The 15,250-nt window shown below is 42.1% G+C and overlaps 1 protein-coding gene across 1 annotated transcript in view; it reads right to left on the bottom strand.

Moving 5' to 3' along the window:
* NIM1K (NIM1 serine/threonine protein kinase) overlaps window positions 1-15,250 on the bottom strand; it is a 78,106-nt gene that overhangs the window by 27,202 nt on the left and 35,654 nt on the right. The window lies entirely within an intron of this gene.

Below are 15,250 nucleotides of genomic sequence, written 5' to 3'. Positions count from 1 at the left end.
CTCCTGCTCTTTCTTTCTGTAGTATTCTTTGTGCATGCATGTGCATGCTTAGTCGCTCAGTTGTGTCTGACTCTTTGCAATCCCACAGACTGTGGCCCACCAGGCTCCTCTTTCCACGGGATTCTCTAGGCAAGAATACTGGAGTAGGTTGCCGTTTCCTGCTCCAGGGGATGTTCCTGGCCCAGGGATGGGGCCTGAGTCTCTTGTGCCTCCTGCCTTGGCAGGCAGGTTCTTACCACTGGACCATCCTGGAAGACAGGTATTCTATCAGATCAGTTCAGTTCAGGTCAGTTGCTCAGTCGTGTTCAACTCTTTGCGACCCCATGAACTGCAGCACGCCTGGCCTCCCTGTCCATCACCAACTCCCAGAGTTCACTCAGACTCACGTCCATCGAGTCAGTGATGCCATCCAGCCATCTCATCCTCTGTCGTCCCCTTCTCCTCCTGCCCCTAATCCCTCCCAGCATCAGAGTCTTTTCCAATGAGTCAACTCTTCGCATGAGGTGGCCAAAGTATTGGAGTTTCAGCTTTAGTATCATTCCTTCCAAAGAAATCCCAGGGCTGATCTCCTTCAGAATGGACTGGTTGGATCTCCTTGCAGTCCAAGGGACTCTCAAGACTCTTCTCCAACACCACAGTTCAAAAGCATCAATTCTTCGGCACTCAGCTTTCTTCATAGTCCAACTTTCACATCCATACATGACCACTGGAAAAACCATAGCCTTGACTAGATGAACCTTTGTTGGCAAAGTAATGTCTCTGGTCATAACTTGGTCATAACTTGGTCATAACTTTCCTTCCAAGGAGTAAGCGTCTTTTGATTTCATGGCTGCAATCACCACCTGCAGTGATTTTGGAGCCCCAAAAAATAAAGTCTGACAATTTCCACTATTTCCCATGAAGTGATGGGACCAGATGCCATGATCTTAGTTTTCTGAATGTATTCTATAACGCAGGTCAATTTTTCTCTGAGGCTTATTTTCTAGGTATTTCTATCAGCTGTGAGTCTCCAGCTGATAGATGATTTTAAGGTTATTAAAATAATCCAGCAGCTCATTTTAAAGGTTCAGAAACAGGGTAATGTCACTGGAGGGCAATTGCCAATGGCATCCTCCATGATGAGCAATATTGCCCAGCCCGGGTATCTTCATGCTTTCTTCTATGTAGCCTCCAGCAAGAAACAGTCGCTTCCTCTCTGGATCCCCACAGCACTTTGTACAGTTTCCAACAGGTCTCCTTTCCGTGAAGGTGGGAATGGGGTTTACTTCCCCTGTGTATCCTGCTCCTCTTCTGTCTCTCTCAGTATGGAGCATGATGTCCTATATAAAGAAAGTGTTCACTAAATGTGTGTTGAACTTGATTTTTGGACTTAAGCATTCTGAACCAAAACCTGAGCAAAAACATGAGAAACTGCTTTGGAAATGGGAATTCCCAATTCTGTTTGATGATATCTAGTTATTACAATTAGGTACAGAATGGTTTGCATTGCTATTGTGTTTAAGTATGGGGTTGCTGAATAAAGAGAAACAAGGACAGGAAAGAGGAGGTTGCTGCCAGCACTGTGCCTGTTCCTATGGGGCAGGAGAACCTGGCCAAAGGATAAAGGGGCCAGGTATCAATAACCACACACATCTCTAGGCTAGAGTCTGGCTGCGTGTATGCTAAGTCACTTCAGTCGTGTCTGACTCTTTGTGACCCCGTGGACTGTAGCCCGCCCAGCTCATCTGTCCATGGGATTCTCCAGGCAAGGATACTGGAGTGGGGTGCCATGCCTTCTTCCAGGGGATCTTTCCACTCAGGGATTGAACCTGAGTCTCATGTGTTCTGCATCGGCAGGAGGGTTCTTTACCACTATCGCCACCTGGGAAGGCCCAAGAGTCTGATTAGGTTTTTTTTTTGTTTTTGTTTTTTAAGATATTTTTTAAGATAAAAAGAGCCTTGATCAGCTTGAGGAAAATCTAAGTCACTTGTTCTTAAGCCTTCTGAAGTTGCACACTCCTTGGAGATTCTAACAAAGTCTGTGACCCTACCTCCAGGAAGAACCACCCACACAAAGTCTGCATCCAGCTGTAAGGGTTCACAGACCCTCTGAGAACATCCCTGTACTTCAGATTAAGAAGTTCTATGAAGATCTCCTCAGATTCCTGGCATAGCAAGACCACACAGACGAGAAGTGGGGTAACAATTGTATTGGGTTGGCCAAAAGGTTCATTCTGGCTTTTCCATAAGATGTTATGGAATGAACATTTGGTCAACCCAAACGAAGTTTTTGGTCAACCCAGTAATTCTGGAAGAAACTTTAATTTCACCTTCACAAAGAGAGTACGGCCTTCCTACAAGATGCAGTGCTTGCTCACCTGGTGTCCCTGCAGGTTGGCTCTATCCCTCCCTGGGCCTTCTGCAGGACTCCAGGCCTGCCTCCCTGCGAGCACTTCACCACGGTGTGGTCACTGCTGCCGACCTACTTGTACCCCAACTGGATAAGCACCTGGAGGCAGGAACCTGCACCTTATTCTTCCAGCTCCCAGGGCTCAGTCCAGTGCTTGGCATTTGTTTGACACACATTTGGTGAAGAAGGAATGAATTAACTTACCCAGTCATCGATCATTATATTCAAGTATGATCTATCTAGTACAGGTAAATATTTTTATTTATAGACAGATAATGGGGCTTCCCAGGTGGTGCTAGAGGTAAATAACCCACCTACCAGTGTAGGAGATGCAAGAGACACAGGTTCGATTCCTACATCAGGAAGATCCCCTGGAGGAGAGCATGGCAACCCACTCCAGTATTCTTGCCTGGAGAATCCCATGGACAGAGGAGCCTGGCCGGTTACAGACCAGAGGGTTGCAAAGAGTCGGACACAAGTGAAGCGACTTAGCACACACACAACACTATTGCAACAGTTACTTGGGTTATCCAGAAAGCTTCTTTCACTCCACATTTTCAAGACCCGAGCTACCTACTGGTGCGTAATAGGATTTCTGGTCCCGCCTTCTTTTGTAGGGAAAAGCTTACTTTGAATTCCCCCATACGACTGAGAATTGCTACAGGACTGTTCAGAAATTCAAAATCTTTGGTCAACCACTTGTAAAAGAATGAAACTAGAACACTTTATTACACCACACACAAAAATAAACTCAAAATGGATTAAAGGTCTAAATGTAAGACCAGAAACTATAAAACTCCTAGAGGAAAACATAGGCAAAACACTCTCCGACATACATCACAGCAGGATCCTCTATGACCCACCTCCCAGAGTAATGGAAATAAAAGCAAAAATAAAGAAATGAGACCTAATTAGACTTAAAAGCTTTTGCACAATGAAGGAAACTATAAGCAAGGTGAAAATACAGCCTTCGGAATGGGAGAAAATAATAGCAAATGAAGCAACTGACAAACAACTAATCTCAAAAATATATAAGCAACTCCTGCAGCTCAATTCCAGAAAAATAAGCGACCCAATAAAAAAATGGGCCAAAGAACTAAACAGACATTCCTCCAAAGAAGACATACAGATGGCTAACAAACACATGAAAAGATGCTCAACATCATTCATTATCAGAGAAATGCAAGTCAAAACCACAATGAGTTACCATTTCATGCCGGTCAGAATGGCTGCTGTCAAAAAGTCTGCAAACAATAAATGCTGGAGAGAGTGCAGAGAAAAGGGAACCCTCTTACACTGCTGGTGGGAATGCAAACTAGTACAGCCACTATGGAGAACAGTGTGGAGATTCCTTAAAAAGCTGGAAATAGAACTGCCATACGACCCAGCAATCCCACTGCTGGGCATACACACCAAGGAAACCAGAATTGAGAGAGACACGTGTACCCCAATGTTCATCGCAGCACTGTTTATAATAGCCAGGACATGGAAGCAACCTAGATGTCCATCAGCAGACGAATGGACAAGAAAGCTGAGGTACATATTAAAAAGAATGCATTTGAATCAGTTCTAATGAGGTGGATGAAATTGGAGCCTATTATACAGAGTGAAGTAAGTCAGAAAGAAAAACACCAATACAGTATATTAATGCATATATATGGAATTTAGAAAGATGGTAACAATGATCCTATATGCAAGACAGCAAAAGAGACACGGATATAAAGAACAGACTTTTGGACTCTGTGGGAGAAGGCGAGGGTGGGATGATTTGAGAGAATAGCATTGAAACATGTATGTTATCATATGTGAAATAGATCACCAGTCCAGGTTCGATGTATGAGACAGGGTGCTCAGGGCTGGTGCACTGGGATGACCCTGAGAGATGGGATGGGGAGGGAGGTAGGAGGGAGGGTCAGGACAGGGAACACATGTACACCCATGGCTGATTCATGTGAACGTATGGCAAAACCCACAATATTGTAAAGTAATTAGCCTCCAATTAAAATTTTAAAAAAATTTTTTAAAGAGAAAAAAAAAAAGAAATTCAAAATCTTCCTTCTCCTTGCCCCGTTCAGAGGATCAAGTCTCCCCAAGCACCCAGGCCTCATGCCTCCTGGGATTGCTCTCCGACTCCCTGGGGCACTGCTTGGCCAGGGCTTCTCTGCTTTCCTGGTTCCCCAACTCTCTCGATTTGAGATCTATATCTCGAGCTTCATTTTGGCCTGGGATTTACAATGCAGTTTTAGACTTGCTGCCCTGATTGACTTCAGGTGCCCCAGGAATTTCTCCTTTCTGCCCTCCTAATTCAGCATAGAGGGAGGAGGGATCTGACACAAATGCCAAGTGTAGTCAGGCTCTATTTTGGATTACATCCCCTACATCCACACAGTGGGCTTGAATCAATTGTCTTGCCTTAAAGTCCAGAGACTTTAATTATCTGTTTAGATCAGATAATAAAGTTGTTACAGTTTTGCAAATGGTGCTGTGGGATTGTATTGAGTATGAATCTCAACTTGTTGGGAGAGCTAGCAAACCAACTAGAAAAAACTGAACCCCGATCTTGCACCTACTCTCAAATAAATTCCAAAATAGATCACCAAATAAATGCAAAATAAATGAAACCATAAAATACTAGAAAAAAATCAGAAACTTTTTAAAGATCTCAGAGAAGACCATAAAATAAAATAATGTCTGACTGAATAAAAGTACAACTTTCTGTTAACAGAACATTGTAAATCAACTATACTTCAATAAAATAATTTTTAAAAACTATAACTTTCCATTTGCTAAAAGTGTATCATAAACAAATAAAACAAATTGAATGATAAATGGTAGAGAAAATTTTCCAATGCATATGAAAGACAAAGAGCTAATTTTCTAAATAAGGAGCTATTTTTTACAAATTGATAAGAAAGAAAACAATATTCCAAAAGAAAGTGACAGAGAGCCTGAGCAGACATTTCACAGAAAGTACAAATGGGTTTATAACATACAAAGAGATGCCCAATCTCACAACCAAAGAAATAGACATAAAACTATGCTGAAATTATGTGGGGCTTTTTGCCATGCTGCATGGTATGCAGGATCTTAGTTCCCAGACAGAGATCGAACCCATGTCCCCTGCAGTGGAAGGGCAGGGTCTTAACCACTGGATCACCAAGGAAGTCCCTGAAATTAGATTTTGTACAAATTATATTTAGAAACTACTAAAAAAAGTTATAATGCACTGGTTAGAGAGTGAAACAGGAGCTTGCATTCATTGCTACTGAGAATATAAATTGGTACAATTCCTTGGAGGACAATTTGGCTATAGCTATTAAAGTGCAAGCGTATGTAATCTTTGTCTCAGCTATTTTACTTCTAGAATTTATCCTATACACACATTCACAAAGACATACATATTTCGAATATAAAGGTACATATTCACTGCTGCATTGTTTTATAGTAATTGTATATAGTATAGTAAATAGTAAGGACACTGCGTAAATGCCCATCAGAAGGGATCAGTTGAATAAGATAAAATACATACATATACAAAAATAATGGATTACTGTGCTTTTGTAAAAACAAAGAAAGAGCTATGATATCCAAGAAATACTGTTAAGAGGTCAGCAGAGTATACATAATGTGATATCAGAAGTATAGGGGACTTCCCTGGCAGTTGAGTGGATAAGACTCCTTGCTCCCAAGGCAGGGGGCCCAGGTTTGATCCCTGGTCAGGGAACTAGACCCTCCATGCTACAATTAAAGATCCCACCTGCAGCATCAAAGACCCAGAGCAGCAAATAAATAAATAAAAATATTAAAAAAAAAAAAAAAGAGAGAAACAGGAGGGTATACCTGAGAAACTAGCAATAGCTATTGCACCTGGGAGGGAAGTTGCTGGACTGGGAATTGGAATGAGGAAAAGGTGTGTGTTTGTCACTACTCTTTTATGTGGTTTACTTAATTTTTTTTCATGTGCATGTATTTACCTTTACAAAAGAAAATTAGGACTTCCTTCGTGGTCCAGTGGTTAAGAATCTGCCTGCCAACACAGGGGACACGGGTTTAATTCCTGGTCCAATTCCTGATCCAGGAAGATTCCACATGCCATGGGCAAGTAAGCTCCTGTGCCACAACTGCTCTAACCTGTGCTCTAGAGGCTGCGAAGCACAACTACTGAAGTCTGCGGGCCCTAGAGCCTACGCTTGGCAACAAGAGAAGCCACTGCAATGAGAAGCCCATGCGCTGCAACTAGAGAAATCCTCCTCAAAGCAAAGACCCAGTGCGCCAAAGATAAATAATTAAAAAAAAAGAAAAATACGTAATGTGTTGCCATCTTAAACAATTGGTGTACAAAAATTTTGCTTTACATTTGGTTATATAGGGAAACTGCCAACCGTGCACGCATGCTAAGTCACTTCAGTTGTGTCTGACTCTTTGTGACCCTATGGGCTGCAGCCCACCAGGCTCCTCTGTCCATGGGATTCTCCAGGCAAGAATACTGGAGTGGGTTGCCATGCCCTCCTCCAGGGGATCTTCCTTACAGAGGGATCAAACCTGCCTCTCTTGTGTCTCCTGCACTGGCACACTTGATTCTCTAAAACTAATGGATTGCTTTTAAAATCAAAAGAAAATAAGGAGCTTCCTGTTAAATGAGGAGTAGCTCTCATAGTCAACAAAAGAGTCTGAATTACAGTATTTGGGTGCAATCTCAAAAATGACAGAATAATCTCTGTTCATTTCCAAGGCAAACCATTCAATATCACAGTAATCCAAGTGTGAGCCCCAACCACTAATGCCAAAGAAGCTGAACAGTTCTATGATGACCTTCAAGACCTTCTAGAACTAACACCCAAAAAAAGACGTCCTTTTCATCATAGGGGACTGGAATGCATAAGTAGGAAGTCAAGAGATACCTGGAATAACAGGCAAGTTTGGCCTTGGGGTACAAAATGAAGCAAGACAAAGGCTAACAGAGTTTTGCCAAGAGAATGCACTGGATATAGCAAACACCTTCTTCCAACAATACAAGAGGTGACAACTCTACACATGGACATCACCAGATGGCCAATACCAAAATCAGACTGATTATATTCTTTGCAGCCAAAGATGGAGAAAATCTACACAGTCAGCAGAAACAAGACCAGGAGCTGACTGTGGCTCAGATCATGAACTCCTTATTGCAAAATTCAGACTTAAATTGAAGAAAGTAAGGAAAACCACTAGACCATTCAGGTATGACCTAAATCAAATCCCCTTATTTAGGGGAAGTGACAAATAGATTCAAGGGATTCGATCTGATAGACAGAGTACCTGATGAAATATGGACGGAAGTTCACGACATTGTACAGGAGGCAGTGATCAAGACCATCCCCAAGAAAAAGAAATGCAAAAAGGCAAAATGGTTGTCTGAGGAGGCCTTACAAATAGCTGAGAAAAGAAGAGAAGCTAAAGGCAAAGGAGAAAAGGAAAGATATACCCATCTGAAAGCAGAGTTCCAAAGAATAGTAAGGAGAGAGAAGAAAGCCTTCCTCAGTGATCAATGCAAAGAAATACAGGAAAATAATCAAATGGGAAAGACTAGAGATCTCTTCAAGAAAATTAGAGATACCAAGGGAACATTTCATGCAAGATGGGCACAATAAAGGACAGAAATGGCATGGACCTAACAGAAGCAGAAGATATTAAGAGGTGGCAAGAATACACAGAAGAACTATACAAAAAAGATCTTCACGACCCAGATAACCATGATGGTGTGATCACTCACCTAGAGCCAGACATTCTGGAATGGGAAGTCAAGTGGGCCTTAGGAAGCATCACTACAAACAAAGCTAGTGGAGGTGATGGAATTCCAGTTGAGCTACTCTAAATCCTAAAAGATGATGCTGTGAAAGTGCTGCACTCAATATGCCAGCAAATATGGAAAACTCAGCAGTGGCCACAGGACTGGAAAAGATCAGTTTTTATTCCAGTCCCAAAGAAAGGCAATGCCAAAGAATGTTCAAACTATCACACAATTGGACTCATTTCACAGGGTAGCAAAGTAATGCTCAAAATTCTCCAAGTGAGGCTTCAACAGTATGTGAACTGAGAACTCCCAGATGTTCAAGCTGGATTTAGAAAAGGCAGAGGAACCAGAGATCAAATTGCCAACATCTGCTAGATCATAGAAAAATCAAGAGAATTCCAAGAAAACATCTACTTCTGCTTCATTGACTACACTAAAGCCTTTGACTGTGTGGATCAGAATAAACTGTGGAAAATTCTTAAAGAGATGGGAATACCAGACCACCTGACCTGCCTCCTGAGAAATCTGTATGCAGATCAGGAAGCAACAGTTAAAACTGGACATGGAACAACAGACTGGTTCCAAATCGAGAAAGGACTACATCATATTGTTACCCTGCTTATTTAACTCATATGCAGAGTACATCATGCAAAATGCTGGGCTGGATGAAGCACAAGCTGGAATCAAGATTGCTGGGAGAAATACCAATAACCTCAGATATGAAATGACACTACCCTTATGGCAGAAAGCGAAGAAGAACTAAAGAACCTCTTGATGAAGAGGAGAGTGAAAAAGCTGGCTTGAAACTCAACATTCAAAAAACAAAGATCATGGCAACAGGCCCCATCACTTCACGGCAAATAGATGCGGAAACAATGGAAACAGTGGCAGACTTTATTTTCTTAGGCTCCAAAAATCACTGCAGACGGTGATTGCAGCCTTGAAATTAAGACTCTAGCTCCTTGGAAGAAAAGCTATGTCCAACCTAGACAGCATATTAAAAAACAGAGACATTACTTTGCTGACAAAGGTCCATCTAGTCAAAGCTAGTGTTTTTCCAGTAGTCATGTATGGATGTGAGTTTTACTGTAAAGAAAGTCAAGCACTGAAGAATTGATGCTTTTGAACTGTGGTGTTGGAGAAGACTCTTGAGAGTCCGTTGGACTGCAAGGAATCAAACCTGTCAATCCTAAAGGAAACTAGTCCTGAATATTTATTGGAAGGACTGATGCTGAAGCTCCAATACTTTGGCCACCTGATTCGAAGAACTGACTCATTGGAAAAGACCCTGATTCTGGGAAATATTGAAGGCAGGAGGAGAGGGGGACCACAGAGAATGAGATGGTTGGATGGCAACACCGACTCAATGGACATGAGTCTGAGCAAGCTCCGGGAGCTGATGATGGACAAGGAAAGTCTGGTGTGCTGCAGTCCATAGGGTTGCAAAGAATCGGACATGACTGAGCGACTGAACTTGAACTTGTCCAGTTAAATACAGAATTTTACACTTCCATTTATCTTTGTGTGTGTGTTAGTTGCTCAGTCGTGTCTGACTCTTTGTGACCTCATGAACTGTAACCCACCAGGCTCCTCTCTCCATGGAATTCTCCAGGCAAGAACACTGAAGTGGGTTGCATTCTATTCTCCAGGGGATCTTCCGGACCCAGGGATCAAACCTGGGCTTTCTGTATTGTAGGCAGACTTTTTTACCATCTGAGTTACCAGGGAAGTCCTTCATTTATCTCTAGTTCCTTCCAAAACTCCACAATAGGAATAGGAAGGGGAAAAGGCATAAACCCGTAACGATAAACAGTGTAAGAGAAGTAATAGCAGACGCAAGGTGTTCACATGTTTTGGGGAGATGGAAAGCAAATTGAAGAGTGGTTAATGACTGCAAAGAAGGTAGAGAAAACTGCAACCTAAAATTCTACATCAATTCAGTTCAGTCACTCAATCGTGTCCGGCTCTTTGCGACCCCATGGACTGCAGCACGCCAGGCCTTCCTGTCCATCACTCACACCCGGAGCTTACTCAAACTCATGTCCATTGAGTCGGTGATACCATCCAACCATCTCATTCTGTCGTCCCCCTCTCCTCCTGCCTTCAATCTTTCCCAGCATCAGGATATTTTCCAATGAGTCAGTTCTTCACATCAGGTGGCCAAACAATTGAAGTTTCAGCTTCAGCATCAGTCCTTCCAATGAATATTCAGGACTAGATTTCTTTCAGAGAAGGCAATGGCACCCCACTCCAGTACTCTTGCCTGGAAAATCCCATGGACAGAGGAGCCTGGTAGGCTGCAGTCCATGGGGTCGCTAAGAGTCGGACACGACTGAGCGACTCCACTTTCACTTTTCACTTTCATGCATTGGAGAAGGAAATGGCAACCCACTCCAGTGTTCTTGCCTGGAGAATCCCAGGGACAGCGAAGCCTGATGGGCTGCCATCTACGGGGTTGCACAGAGTCGGACACGACTGAGGCGACTTAGCAGCAGCAGCAGATTTCTTTATAATGAACTGGTTGGAATTCCACATCAGGACACGCCAATGAGATGTACTTTCCTGAACACTCAAGAGACTTCAAACTGTAAGAGACCAACTAACTCAGGGTCTGGAGGACTGAAAAAGACCAAAACCATGGGGGTTGTCTGAACGCAGAGCAGTGGGAGCCCAACCCTCTCTCTTCTCAGGGTGGTGCTGCTCACACAGAGCAGCTCAGGCACACGAGGCAAGGACGGTCCCTTAGCTCAGACTCAGATAAGGAATCTCCTGTTCCCCTCTTCTCTCTGCAGCCCTACGCTCTGAGTTTCTGGAATAAAGGGAAACAGGTACAAAAGCTGCCACGAAGGGGATTTCTCTTTTGGTTAAAGAGAAAAGACCTCCTGAAACCCATACTTGGAAGTTCTCCAACCCGCCTGACCACCAACTGTTCAGTTCGCCAGGAGCCAGTTTCACTTGCAGGCAAGGAACTTCCAATCAGATCTGAGTGCCTTCTTCTTAGAATGAATGTCCAGTCAAGAGGCACCAGACACCTGAGGAAAGGCTCCCAGATGAAAGAAAGAAAGCAAACCCAACCCAAATAGGAGTGACCGAAAGGAACTTGAAGAAAACAGAAAGCAACACAGGACAAAAGATAAAATACTGCATCCATAAAACCAGAACAAAGTGCTAAAATCAAACCAAAACAAAAACCCTCAAAGAACAAGAAAGAGAGCTCTGGGAAACTGAAATTTAGGAATTCAATTGAAGAGCTGTTTAAAGAGACCGAAAAACCGAGGACCATCCATTCACGAAGTCCAACATCTAATTATCAGAATTCCCAGACTCACACTATTGTGCTCCCAATAAAGACACATGGATTCTATTGTACTTGAACTGCCTACAAATCTCAGAAATTTCAAAATTAGTGATGAATGGGGAAAACCTCCAGATTCTCACAAATTCCAACAGAGTATAAAAATAGAAGAAAATATCTAACTAGAAAGATACATCCTATTTGGTGATGAATATTCATTTTTATTTTGCAGGATTTTTTTTTTTTCCTGAAGACTTCTGTTAGATATCTGGAAGCAGAAATCCTGATGAGAGGTTGTGAGATTACTATAAATGGTTTATATTTGGACTGTTTTCTAGTAGTGTCCTAAAATATCAAGCTATATCATGCTGAAAATAAGCAAATAATGGAAATTATGACATACATAATTGCAGACAAAATCCTCCCTTTTCTTAGATGCTATCATGGTTTGTTGTTGTTTTACTCTCTGCCCTTTTGATTTTGACCAGTTTTTATGGACATTAATGAGAGCTTAGAAACCCAACCAGCCAAAAATACAAGAGTCGCGTCACTGTAGATCAAAGCCTCTGGAGGAGGCAGAATGGTTCTTAATTATTAGCTTGCTGTGGCTGCATAGCAATGTATTAAATAAGATTAAAGAAAACGGAGCTTACTCGGTCATTTATTTTCTTGACTTGCAACCCACTGTGAAAATAATATCAAAGAAAACCAGTTCATCTTTGTTCTCTTTGTCTGAGTTTAAATTATAAAACTTCTGGGCAAGGCTCACAGACAACTTCTTCCTTGGTTGGCAAGGCCAGGCACAGGTTTGCTTAGAAAAAAAAGCTGGGTTTTCTCTCCATGTGGCGACACGATGGGAGGACAGCCAAAGCTCCTGTAATCCTCCTCAGATGCAGTGGACCCTCGGGGGAGATCATTAGCAAACACGCTCCATTTGAAAATCGATCTTAACATTTAAAAATTATTTGCACCTTATTAGCTTTTGGCCCCAGCTTTGTATTCCCCAACACACCCGTCAAGATCCCCATGGGAGGTGGCGAGCAGGGATGTCGGCAGTTGGGAAACTAAAGCGAATGGAAAATGAACGTATTGACTCTGCCCTAGAGATGAACAGCAACGTGGCTCCTTGACACATTCACAGGCTACTTTCCCAGCCTCCAGGCTGGGTCTCCGCATTACCCTTACACTCGTGACCGTGGCCGTCCACCCGGGCTGATGGGCTTACATCAATTGACTTCTTCCACACTAAGCTCTGCCACTGTTGAGGCGCTCTTGACCATCATGGTCACAGATTCCAGTGCCCACGAGGGCTCTGCAGGTGTTCAGCGGGGCATAGTGCAGCCCCCAACCCCAGCATGATAAGGCAGCCAGGCCCAGCAACAACACAGGCGGCCACGCTGGAAGGCAAGCTTGCTTTTCCCAAGCCTTTTAATCCTTTAAAGGCAACTGGAAATCAATACATTTTTAGTCAACTCTCTCAATCTTTAAATGGTGGTTCAAATATTTTAAAAACACTGTGTGGCCATGTGAAACAGACCCCTCCAGCCAGATTTGACTGTCAGGTTGCTAATTTACCAATTCTGCTCTAGGTTTTATAGAAACATCATCAGAGAAAAAGGCAAGGGCAGTCAATAGGTCCATAGTCAAATACCCCTGGGAATGGTGCGTGTTCACCCTTCTTAGATTTCTGCGTTAGTACCTCACTATCTTGCGGTATTTAAAACACATAAACAAAGAAAATCTGTTTTTTGTTTGTTTGTTTAATTCAGTGTTCTCCAAGTTTATTTGACTGTGGAATTCATTCTTACAGAATACCTTTATCTCACTGGCATTTTCTTACAACTCTGATTTCAGAGTTAGACAAAGTTATAAAATCCTCAATTAACTGTCAGTAAGACAGCTATAATAATTTGGGTCCCAAGAGGAAGATTATGAAAACAATTCACTATAAAATGAAACAGAAAATAGATTAGCCTAGTTTAATCCACAAATGTAGCTAACTGGGTGGAAGCGGCCCACCTCTGTGAGGTGTAGGATGACATAGTTTCTTAGTGATTGCTGCTGCTGCTGCTAAGTCACTTCAGTCGTATCCGACTCTGTGCGACCCCATAGACGGCAGCCCACCAGGCTCCCCCGTCCCTGGGATTCTCCAGGCAACAACACTGGAGTGAGTTGCCATTTCCTTCTCCAATGCATGAAAGTGAAAAGTGAAAGTGGAGTCGCTCAGTCATGTCCGACTCTTAGTGACCCCATGGACTGCAGCCTACCAGGCTCCTCTGTCCACGGGATTTTCCAGGCAAGAGTACTGGAGTAGGGTGTCATGCCTGCCTTCTATGTGATTAAGTATCATTTTAACCTTGGGAATATACCACTTTTGTATCTGTACAAAAAAAATTTTTGTATCTGTATTTAAACCTATTTTGTATCCGTACATTTTGTATAGATACAAATGCATTTTGTATCTTTACAAAAAAATACATCATTTTTGTATCTATATTAAATTTTTATATAATGCAGTTTTAAAAATTGCTAAAATCTGCTAGATCAAAAAATATAATATTTATAGTATTTTACAACAGGCAACAGTGCAGCAGATGACTGAGTGAATGAACGGATGAATGACCGGACAACCCTGTGAGGTGAGGACTGTCGCTTCCTTTGCACCGATTAAAACAATAAACAAAACCAAGGCTATCTGAAGTTAAGAAAGTTGTCCTTGATGTCTTGACAGTTTACTCAAAGAGAGTGAAGACTGCATATTTAAGTTACCCTTACAACACGTGAAACCAGGAATTTTAAACACATGAGCAAGAGAATGGGGACATGTTCCAGTAGCGACATGGCAGAAACTCAAGCTCTTCCCCATAAAGATATAAACCTCAGTTATAATTCATTTCCAAAACACAGGTCTTCCCAGCTTTTCTGAGAGAGCATGCCTGCCTCCAAACAAATAAGGAAAGGCATTAAGATACAGAATGAAATCATCAGTTGAATCACAAGCAGGTGGCCCTGAGCAGAAAAACAAAATGAATTCTACATCTCCTCAGAAATAACTAATTTAGGAAATGCAGTACAGGAACATTCATGCCTATTTGCAGCTCATGGCTTATTTTTAGGGGATTAAAAATATTTGCAAGTCAAAGCAGAAACTGCTCTTTTCCTGCCTTATAACTTTCTTCAGCTCTAATGTAATGTGTTCACTAAGAAGCAGGAATAAACTTTGAGGGATGGCCATAGGGGATGTTAGAGAAAACGTTTTTTTTTTCTATTTGAGCAGAACTCCAGAAAGTCTAACATGGCAGGAGGGGCTGGAAGGCTACAGTCATATAGGAGAACAAAGCTTTTACTTTCATCATCATAAAAATTTCAGGTGGATTTGAAGTCTTTATTAAGATCCTCACATCTCTCATAAATGATCCCTTTACACAGTATAAGCAACACATCTGAGCATTCTTAAATATTTACCCAGCAGTGGAGGTAAGCGAGCAAAGGGTGTTGGTGGCAAGGGACAAGAGAGAAGTTACTAAATATAAAAAACTGAACAAATCTCAGCATGCAGTAGTGATTTGCACTAATAGAATAGAGAATTTTTAAAAATCTTCATAGATATGAAAACTTAATGTGTACTAGAGATGACATTTCAAACCATTGGCAAAAGATGATTCAGTTTATGATGCTCGTAGGGACAGAACCAATAGGCAACTTGTGTAGACTTTAGCTCTCCTACCACCTAAATTCTCCATCAAATTCCCCCATTCTTTGATATAGATTATTCATATTTTCTTAAATGAAT

This window comes from Bos grunniens, chromosome 20, assembly GCF_055505025.1.
Source record: "Bos grunniens cultivar Pamir isolate PY7600 chromosome 20, Bosgru_T2T1.0, whole genome shotgun sequence".
In the NCBI taxonomy this organism is placed as follows: Eukaryota; Metazoa; Chordata; class Mammalia; order Artiodactyla; family Bovidae; genus Bos; species Bos grunniens.
The sequence above is the reverse complement of the archived record's forward strand: the minus strand, read 5'-3'. Positions and strand labels throughout refer to the sequence as shown.